Source organism: Hemiscyllium ocellatum, chromosome 10 (genome assembly GCF_020745735.1).
Source record: "Hemiscyllium ocellatum isolate sHemOce1 chromosome 10, sHemOce1.pat.X.cur, whole genome shotgun sequence".
Classification (NCBI taxonomy): Eukaryota; Metazoa; Chordata; class Chondrichthyes; order Orectolobiformes; family Hemiscylliidae; genus Hemiscyllium; species Hemiscyllium ocellatum.
Genome location: NC_083410.1, coordinates 103958644 through 103969795, shown reverse-complemented (window position 1 = coordinate 103969795; position 11152 = coordinate 103958644).

Sequence of the window (11152 nt, the reverse complement as noted above, 5' to 3'; positions counted from 1 at the left end):
ATCAATCATGACAGGGCTTGGATCGGGTGAATAGCCAAGGTCATTTTTCTGGGATGGGGGAATCCAAAACTAAAGGGCACATATTTAAGATTGGGAGGAGCAATTTGAAATGGACCTGAGGATTAACTTTTTCGCACAGAGGGTGGTACGTATATGGAATGAGCTGCCAGAGGAAGTGGTGGAGGCTGGTACAATTACAACATTTAAAAGGCATCTGGATGGGTATGTGAATAGGAAGGGTTTAGAGGAATATGGGTCAAACATTGGCAAATGGGATTAGGTCAGATTGAGATGTCCGATCAGCATAGATGGGTTAGGTCTGTTTCCATGCTGTATGACTCCATAACTAAACTGTTTGTCTTGGTATTCGGAATTGTAAAATTGTACTGGTAGACCAAGCCAGAGGTGCACAGGTGTCTATGCTTTTGTCATAAAATTCAGACCTCCAAGATTAGTCTTGCCTCAGGAAACATTAAGGTCATCACAGGGTCTCTCAAAGGCCCTGTATGTTCAAGCCTCCAAGATTAGAGTCATGCTACAATTTCCCATGTTCTCATGTATGCCCCTGATCAAAGATCTTAGCTTCTGCTTATGGATAATCCACTACATTATAATTAGGCCTGATGGGAGATCAGCGTATGAATAATGTTCTCGGACACAGCATTTTCAGTACACAGTCTTCAGCACGGATTTTATAATCCATGGCAAAGTGACTGTCACTGAATCATAGCATCATGCAGCACAGAAACAAACTCTTTGGCCCATCCAGTCCATGCCGAACATAATCTCAAACTAAACTAGTCCCACCTGCCTGCACTTGGCCCATGTCCCTCCAAACTCTTATTCAGGTACTTAGCCTGATATCTTTTAAAAGTTGCAACTATACCCATATCCATCACTTTCTCTGGGAGTTCATTTCACAAACTAGCAAGTGACCAAGATAAGTCTCACTGTACAAAGTGCTACTTATTGTGTTCTGCAATAATCCTGTGGAAATATTGAACCAACAATTCTCTGCTATTATATAAAACAATACACAAAGTATCAAGATGACACAACGGATGCAGTGAAAATCCACAGTTTGAGCACTGGGTGCTAACTCAGTGTTAGATTCCTTTCTGATGAAGGGTTTTTGCATCAGATACTGCCTGACTTGCTGTGCTTTTCCAACACCACACTGTCGACCCTAATCTCCAGCATCCACAGTCCTCACTTTTGCTTCACTTGTCAAAAATAGAATGTTACAGCTTAGGAGTGGCTCAGTGGTTAGAACTGGTACCTCATTACACCAGGGACCTGGGTTCAATTCCACCCTTAGACGGCACTCAATGTGGAGTTTGCACAATCTCACTGTGTGCGCGTGGAGTTACTCCAAAGATAAGCAGTTTGGGTGGATTGTCCATTCTAAATTGCCCCATAATGTCTACGAATGTGCAGGCTAGGTGGACTAGCCATGGGATGCAGGGTTACAGGTCTGGGTGGGATGCCCTTCAGAGGGTCAGTGTGGGCTGAATGGCCTGCTTCCACACTATAGAGATTCTGTGCTTATGAATTTGCAAGAGTAATTCTCATATCCACAAGGGGAAAAAACTACCTGAAGAGGTTTCAAAAACAGAACTATGCTATGGGCTAAACATGGAACTGACTAATTAAGAAAAAATATTTCCAACACTTAAAAAAAACCTGTGTTCATGCTTTTTGATCAGGTTATAATGTTAGCTTTTCATATTGAATTTCAATAACTGAATTTTACATTCAGTTCTGTCGCACCAAGGTTTATTTGTCACTTTCAACAGGATCTGTCCATTAGATGGTGCTGTACTTCATTAAACCTTCAAAAGTGCTGTCTGGAATAGCATCATCCACCATTTTAACTCTGTGCAACATGTATAATTTCACTGACACAAAATAAGGGATTAAGCAAGATATATATATGTATTTGAGTTATACGTGTCTCTAAAGCAGAGTTACATTTCCCTTGATCTGACTTATAATCATAGCTTTTATGAAAACAAATCTGAAAATCCTAGCTTCTGACCAGGGAGAGGAATGTCTCAGAGATTTTTCATAATTTGATCTTGAATCTAATAATTCCTGCATCAGAAGGAGGCCATTCAGCCCATCATGTCTGCATCAGCTTTAAGCTTTAACAATTTACCAAGTGTCATTCCCTAGCTTCTCCCCCTTAGCCCTTTATCAGATATTAGTTCCAATTCCCTTAGAATGCTTCAATTGTACCTGGCCCCACCACACCTCAGGCAGTGCCCTCCAGCTGGTTGACACAATTTTCCGTCTGGCCTTTGTTGCTTTTTTAAAGTCTGTGCCTTCTGGTTCTCGATCCTTCTTCATAAGAACCTACCTAAACACTTCAGACTTCCCATCAAATCTCCTGTCAACCATCTCTTCAAGAGTAACAGCTCCATTTTCTGTGCTCCAACTATGTGACTGAAATTCCTCTGTTAGTTTGTGTCGTTTTTAGTTTGCGTGACCACTTAGACATCCGCCATGGTCTCCATTCTGCACCTCCTGCCTCAGCTCGGGTTTCAGTTTTGAAGGACAACGTTTGGTTTTTCTCTGGTGGTCTCCAATGATTCTCTTCAGCTCACTCAGAAACTCAGGTGGAACAAGTCCGGCCCTTGTGTGAACATTCTTGACCCTATATGACCTTGGAAGTATTCCAAGCACCCTTGGGTGCCCAGGAGATAGGAATGGAAAATTGATCTTTTGCATCTTTGCAAGATGTCCAACACTGCCTATATGGAGTGTTGAAACACTCAAGACGTTTTAATCAAATGGACAGCTGACTCCCTGGAATTATTCCTGTAAATCGTTGCTGAACTCTGGGCAAGAGGGGAAAGATATAAAAGGGACCTAAGGGGCAACTTTTTCCACAGAGGGTGGTGCATAGTATGGAGTGAGCTGCCAGAGGAAGTGGTGGAGGCTGGTACAATTACAACATTTAAAAGGCATCTGGATGGGTATATGAATAGGAAGGGTTTGGAGGGATATGGGCTGGGTGCTGGCAAGTGGGACTAGGTTCGGTTGGGATATCTGGTCGGCATGGATGAGTTGGACCGAAGGGTCTGTTTCCATGCTGTACACCTCAATGTCTCTCCTCGTGCCTTCTCATCCTTATTCAATGTAGCGCCCAGATTGGTCACCATACTTCAGCTGGGTGAAGGCAGTATTCTACATAATATAACATCTTTGCCCTTCCATTCCCACCATTAATAATAAAGCCGAAGATGCTGCATATTTTATTAACCACCTCCTCACTAACTTGCAATAACTTCTCTGCAAATGTATCCTCAGCTGGTGGTGCACCCCTTTTAGAATTGGACTCTTTATTTGATAGTGCCGCTTTGCATTCTTCCAATCAACCTGAATCACTTCACTCTTCTCAACAGCAAATTTCATCTGCCAACCATTCACAATGCAATGTGGCTGAATCATACCTGACCTCTGAAAGGGTCTAACAAGGCACTCAAATCTACTCAAAAAGGTGGCTCACCAACACCTTCTCAGGGTAATTAGAGATGGGCAATAGAAATGGCTTTACCATTGACGCCCACATCGTGTGAATGAATTCAAAAAGGATAGCCTGATCAGTAACTTCCCTTTAAGATGATATCGATAGCAATCATTAGGGTGTATATTCTCTAATAACAGACCAACACTGTACTTTTCCTAATACTGCGCTGTTCAGCAATCCTACTTGCCTAATAAATAACTGTATGACTACAGCATTAATGTCTAAAATACTTTGCAATGAAATTCAGCGTGTCTCTCATTTATTGCAAAGGATCTCTTCAGAGCGGAAGTTTTATGGCCTCAGCTTATACATCTGAAGTCCTGCAATCTTCTTTAGTGAAGATTAACACAAACACTTATTTTAATGGATCTGCAATGTTCCAATACTTTAATACATTTCCACTCAATTCACTCCTGAAAAAATCTTTATTAATCTATTTACTGTGCAACTAGATAAATTTTTATTGGGCCTCCTTTCAAATTAGTCTTTTTAGCTCCTCTTAACAATTCCCCAATAATGTTTGCATAACTCATCTCAGTCATATTGCTTTTCATCTTAATATTTTCCAAGTTACCTTCCAATTTTTTACGAGCTTACTTTGTGTAGTTTTTAGATCTCTTGCATGCCTGTTTCTGCTTCTCCTCGGCTCACTTTGGAGGCCAACATTTAGCTTTTTGTTCTGTTGGCCTCCATTGGTTCTCTTCAGCTCACTGACTCACCTGTAAACTCAAGTTTAGATTAGATTAGATTCCTTACAGTGTTGAAACAGGCCCTTCGGCCCAACAAGTCCACACCCACCCTCCGAAGAGTAACCCACCCAGACCCATCTCCCTCTGACTAATGCACCTAACACTACTGGCAATTTAGTGCGGCCAATTCACCTAAACCTGCACATCCTTTGTGGAAGGAAACCGGAGCACCTGGAGGAAACCCACAGAAGACACGTGGAGAACTCCACACAGACAGACACCCAAGGCTGGAATTGAACCTGGGACCTTGATGCTGTGAGGCAGCGATGCTAACCACTGAGCCACCATGCCACTCACATTTGGAACATGTCCAGCCCCATATGTGAACATTGTTTGAGTCAACATGACATTGGATGCATTTCAAACACTCCTGGATGCATAGGACACTGTCACAGAAAGTAGGCCCTTTTCACTCTTGCATGACGTCCAAAAATTGACAGGGGTGCTATGGGGTACAGCGACTCAGTTTGAGTCTTGATACACTCAAGAACTTTCAATCACTTGGACAGCAGACGTGTTGCAGTGTTGGATGATCATCCTATTTTGCATCCAAAACACTAATCTGAGAAATTCTACCCTTTAACTCCTCTCATCGGGCGACAGAGAAACTCAAGAGGATTTTGTCAGCTCTGATTTGTTCTGCAGAAGGTGAAGACTGCATAATGAATGAAACGTTACCCAACCGGCAAACCTAAAAACCTGGCGACACTTTAAGCAAACCTTGTTTGAGTGACCCAAAGATGGAGATTTTGAATTATTTAAAACTGTCACCGCAGTTACGTACATTATACACGTTATACATAAATTAAAGCAGGACAATGTCTGAATGCTTTTGGAAACATCATTGTGTCATTGCTGTTGATGTGTGATACGCTCAGATAAAATAGTGTTTATTTGTCAATGTTCTTTTGTTACTCCATGTCATGGTGGCATGTAGTTCTGCAGTGCCACATTTTCTTCCACTTTCACCAACAGGGGCCATAAGATATCCTCTCAATATGTGGTTCCCATGTAAGTCAGATCCAGGGTGTAGGGCAGTACCGTACAGACAGAAGGCGCTGCTTTATCCCTGGATCTTTCACTCTGGATAATGCAAAAAAGCTATGTGAGGAAGAATAAGGATTTATGAGAGATGCAGTATTGTGTCAAGGCTTCTGGAGTATTGCCTGCGGTTCTGGTCGCCAATATATAGGAAGGATATTAGTAAGCTGGAGAAAAGATTTACCAGGAATATTGCCAGGATTATTGGGTTTGAGATATAACAATAGACTGGGAACACTGGGACTTTTCTCACTGGAGCACAGGAAGTTGAGGGGAGAACTTGTTGAGGTTTATACAGTCATGAGGGGCATAGATAACGTGAAAGGCAAGGGTCTTTCCCCTAAGTTCAAAGCAAGGAGGTATTTTTATAAGATGAGAGGAGAAAAAGTTCAAAAGAACATGAGGGGCAACATTGTTACACAGAGGGTGGCGAGTGTGTAGAATGAACTTCCTGAGGAAGTGGTGGATGTGGGTACAATTACAATGTTGAAAAGACATTTGGATAAGGAGATGAATAGGAAGAGTTTGGAGGGATATGGGTCAAGTGCAGGCACGTGGGACTAGTCTAGTTTGGGAACATGGTTGGCATGGACTGGTTGGACCAAAAGCTCTGTTTCCATGCTGTATGACTCTGACTCTATGACTCTGAATTGGAAAATGAGGGCATTTTTCAGAAGGAAAAGCACCATCAACGTGCTGCAGCCCAGATGGGGAGGTGATGCCTCATGGAATTGTCTCTAGACTGTTAATCCAGAGACACTAACTAAAGTTCTGTGAACATGGGTTTGAATCCAGTCATGGTAGGTGATGACACTTGATTTAAGCTTGACTGAAAATCTTGAATTCAGAGTCTAATGATGACCATGAAACCATTGCCAATTGTTGGGAAAAACCCATTTGATTCACTAATGTTCTTTAGGGGAGGAAACTGCCATCCTCACCTGGTCTGGCCTACATGTACTCCAGACCCACAGCAATGTGGTTGCCCTCTTGATAATTAGGGATGGACAATAAAGGTTGGATTAGCCAGTGGTACCTTCATCCTGTGAATGAATCACAAAGCAAGGGTCAACCAAAGCCACAATTAGGATTTCTCTAGCAATGCGTTTCACCTCAACTGAGTGGCCTAAAATTGTCGCTCAATGACTGTAAATGACACAGGGACTGCATCTCTCCTTTTTAGTCCCAATTGCAGATTAAGCTTGCATAATAAACCAAAGAACTGCAAGTGCTGGAAATCTGAAACTGAAACAGAAATAGCTGGAGAATCTCAGCAGGTCTGGCAGCATCTGTGGAAAGCAAGCAGGGTTAACATTTCAAGTTCACTGGCCCTTCCTCAAAACAGCTTAACATTTTGACCTTTTGACGCTTTTCCTGTTGTTTAATAAAAGTCAAGGACACAAACTGAGGAAAGCCTTCGCAACATCTGATGCTTCCTCATTCAATCATGACAAGATGTTACCTAAGTACGGACGTTATCATTCAAGCATTGTTAAGGCATCATTTGGCATTAAGGATGGGGAGGGCACTCTTTAGATTCAGCTTTGTAATTGCAGCTGAAATCATAGCTACAGCTGATGATGGAAAGTGAACATATTACAAATGTGGTGATTTACTTACACTGAACTTTCACCCTTCTACCTACGTATCCTCAAGAGGTATTATTTTTCCTGTTCCTCCCACTACGTCGAGTCCTGGGGTTTGAGGTGAGAAAACATGCCTGATAGTGGAACCCATTGGCCTTTCACATTTTGGCTGGGTGATCCTGGGATTGTTTGTGGCTGGAGTGCACAGCGATGCTGGCGAAATGCAGCTCACCCTTCCCAGCTTGGACTCCCACAGAGTTGGGACCGCAGGCTGAATGGAGATGGGGAGGGGGGATGGGCCTCTTCTGGGAGTCTCTGCAGTGTCGATGACAGGAGTCGGGCTGTGAGGGTGGTGGCTACTTAGATGTGGCTCCTTCTCTGATGGGTACCATCCTGTCTCCTTGTGAGGAAGGGGCGACTTTGTTGTGGTCACCACACCTCTGTTGTCCTGTTGCTGGAGCAGAGCTACAGTGAGTAAACTAGAGGGCACAGGTTTAGGGTGAGAGGGGAAAGGTTTAAAAGAGACCTAAGGGACAATGTTTTCACAGAGGGTGGTGCGTGTATGGAATGAGCTGCCAGAGGAAGTGATGGAGGCTTTAAATTACAACATTTAAAGGCCTCTGAATGGGTATATGAATAGGAAGGGTTTGGAGGGATATGGGCCAAGTGCTGGCAAATGGGACTAGATTAAATTAGAATATCTGGTTGGCATGGACTGAAGGGTCTATTTCCGTGCTGTATATCACTTTGACTCTATGATGGTGTGCAAGTCTGTGCATCCATATTGAGTGTGGTGCTACCGTTAATACGCATTAATGGAGATAGCCAGATGCAAGTATACCAGTGTCGACATGATACAGATGGCACTGGTGTACTCTTCCAACCTTCTCTTCCACTTTCCAGAGTGTCTCCTGAAAACTGTCCACTGTCCTGTGTCATTATTTTTTTTTTAAAGATATTTTTATTAGAAATTTAATATTTTGACAGATTTACAAAAATAAACAGAACTTTCAAGCACAAACATTAATATAAAAATAGATCTTAAATATATAATCATCAAAATTCAAAGGAATGATACTAAAGAAGAAAGAAAAACAATGAAACTCAGTTAACTACTAATCTAATCCACAATTATCCAGAGTGTATAGCTGAGTCACTTACATCCTTCAAACAAGAGAAAATGTTCTCTAATACACTCATAACAGTATAATAAAAAGGAAACTATTTCCAAACAATAAAAACAAAAAAAATAAAACATGTTTGAATGGAGATCCTCCCCCTTGTTCTCAGGGGGCCTTACTTCCTTTCTAAAGGTCCACCATATCCTCTCCCAAACAGTGTCCCACCCTTGACCCGGGCGCTCCTTAATAGGATTTAGATATAATACCGAGCTAGAGTTAACAGTGAGCGCCCCACCCCCACCCCTCCCCACCCACACCTGAGTATATCTGATAGCATCAATGCCACGTACAAACACACATAACTATAAAATTACAACTCCAACAGATTACAGTTAAGTATAATAACATAAAATAGCAAGGGAAGACAACCCTGCTCCCAGAAGCAAAAGTAAAGTAAAGTATCCACTTCTCCCCACGGAGTGTGGAAGAGGCAAGCCAACATAAATTGTCTCTTACGATTTATTTAAACGAGTCTAAAAGTTCCTTAGCCTCTTCTGGTGATCTAAAATTATACTCGGATCCTTCGTGGTTAAAGCATAACGTCGCTGGGTAGCGTAAGGTGTATTGAATATTTAAGTTCCTTAGACATTTCTTCACCTCATCAAACGCCTTCCTCCTTCGTGCCAAAGCCGGGGAGAAGTCCTGAAATAACATAATCTTGGATCCTTCATGGATCATGGCTTTAGGATCCTTTCCAAGATTTCTGGAGGCATCCAGGAGTATCTGCCTCTCCCTATAACTCTGCAGCCGGAACAGGACCGGGCGTGGGCGCTGGTTTGGGCCAGATCCGCGTGCTGCGACCCGGTAGGCCCACTCCACCCTTACCCGGTCAGTTTCAGCCCCCAGGTTTAAAAGCTGGGGCAGCCATCGCTCCAGAAATACTGCTAACTGTCCCTTCTCTTCTTGTTCAGGGAGGCCCAGAAGACGGGTATTCTTTCTCCGATTTCTATTATCCAGGTCATCCATGTAGATTTCAAAGGCCCGGACTCTCTGCTCCAGAGCTCGCGCCTGTTCTGCAGCTGTTTGTGCTGCAGCCTCGGAGGTCGTGGCCTTTAGCTCCGCCCCCTCCACTCGGCCCTGTAATTCCTCGAGAGCCTGGCTGTGCTTTTGTAGCTTTTCTTCGAATGAGTTCCATCTCTGTCTGGATTCTGCGATGAAATTGACGAGTGTCGTTTCCAGCCTGGCAATCATCTGTTCAAGGCCTGTTTTTACATCAGCTGCAGCCGGAGGAGGAGTCTTTGTTTTCTGAGAGCTGCGGAATCCCTTTGGTTTACTCATTATCCACTTAATATTAAACTGCTTAAATATAATAGTAAGCAGCTAATTAAGGTTAGAAAATTTTTTTGAGTGGTTTGGTAAGTGTGGTGGAGGTGAGTAACTCACTTTACCCAGGTTTTGGGAAGAGCACTGTAAACTCAGACTTGCTGAGTCGCCGCCATCTTGGATCTCCCCCTGTGTCATTATTAACAGGCAACACCACAAAGTCTCTCTCTTCCCTGGGGCTTAGCAGGAGCCGACAAGACTCGAACTTTCTCTCCCTGAGCCATCTGCATGGAGGTGGCAGGGATGTGCTCTTGGCTCTAATCTAGCAGAAATACCCACCTGCTCCAATGGGAGAGAGACCTGACTGACAGATATAAACAGGAGGATCAGAGGTTCTGTTTACTCTAGGAGTCAGCTCTGAGGTAGCTGGGTCAGTGGCATGTACTGTGCATGTGTAAATAAAGGGTGACTTGGTGACATGATACCAGACTTTGTGGAGTTATTTCAGTGGTGACAAGGGATTAATGACATAACTATGCAACAGTGCTGAGTAGCTGAAGCCCAACTGGACTTCAAATAGGCACTGCAACTGGCTTTATCATTGGAAAATGTGGCAATTGGAGCTAATGAGTTGCAGTGCATTCCAGTGGAATTGTACACCCTGACCAGGCTTGGGGAACACCACTTGAGTGATGGCAATTGCATAGCCACACTCAGGACATATCCTGATCAGAGGGACTCTCGGTCAGCCCACAGCAAAACCTCAAAATAAAGCCATGCCTTGGTCAAATGGTGAACATTTTCTCAAGAATCAGGGTGGGTAGGGCATTGTTGTTGCTGCCAGTATGCAGTCTCAAGACAGCAAAAGAATCTCACTCGGTCTGAATTGAGTAAGAAAACTCATCGGCCAGTATCCAGGAGAGTGCAAACACTGGAAAGGTCCCCCATAACTGGTTTGGAACAGTTAATTTGCTTAGCAACATCCCAAATTAGAATCAATCAATATAAATATCTGGTTGCATGGTCAACCAATTCTAATGGAGGATGATACCAACGCAGTTGTATCAGTGATTGTGGAGCCAGCCTTTGCCAAAATTCACTGTGGACTCCAACCGTCAAGTTTGTGTTAGAGCGCAGCCAAGCTGTGAACCTCTACTGGGGAATCCCTCCAGATTAAGATAGGACCCTCAGCATTGATGTGCCTGATGCTGTTTCAAAGCTGATCCTGTAGAGATTGTTATCAGATGGATGATGTGTTTCACTGTGTATATGTGCTTATCACAGCTGACATGGAGATGGTCGATATAACATCCCTGAAATAGCTGAGAGTTCCATGCTGCATTTGACTTTCATTAGCACACAATGAAAATCTAATGGGAAGAAAATGAAATATCTGGATGCAAAACAGATTCCCACTTAACTTGGGTGTATTATTGTCACAATCCTATAAAATGAGATGTGAATTCCTAATAATCATCTCAAAGGATGACAAAATATTTAATGGTGTAAGATTTTTACTGTAATAAACACACTAAAAGCATAATTAACCCAATAAACTACTGAAAAGATATATTCCTTCAACTTGTAATGTGACTAAACACCCTATGCCACATTAATGCACCACACCACAATCTCTGTAGAATTGTAGGAACTTATCCAAAATTACCCTCAGCCTCAAACAGACTTGATTTTCCACATTTCACTGACTCATAGTGCCCAGTGTCCATCAAAACTTGTTTCCATTGGTTTTCTGAAACCGACTTCTGGCAGCAAGGTCCATTTCTGTGACCTTTCACCTGG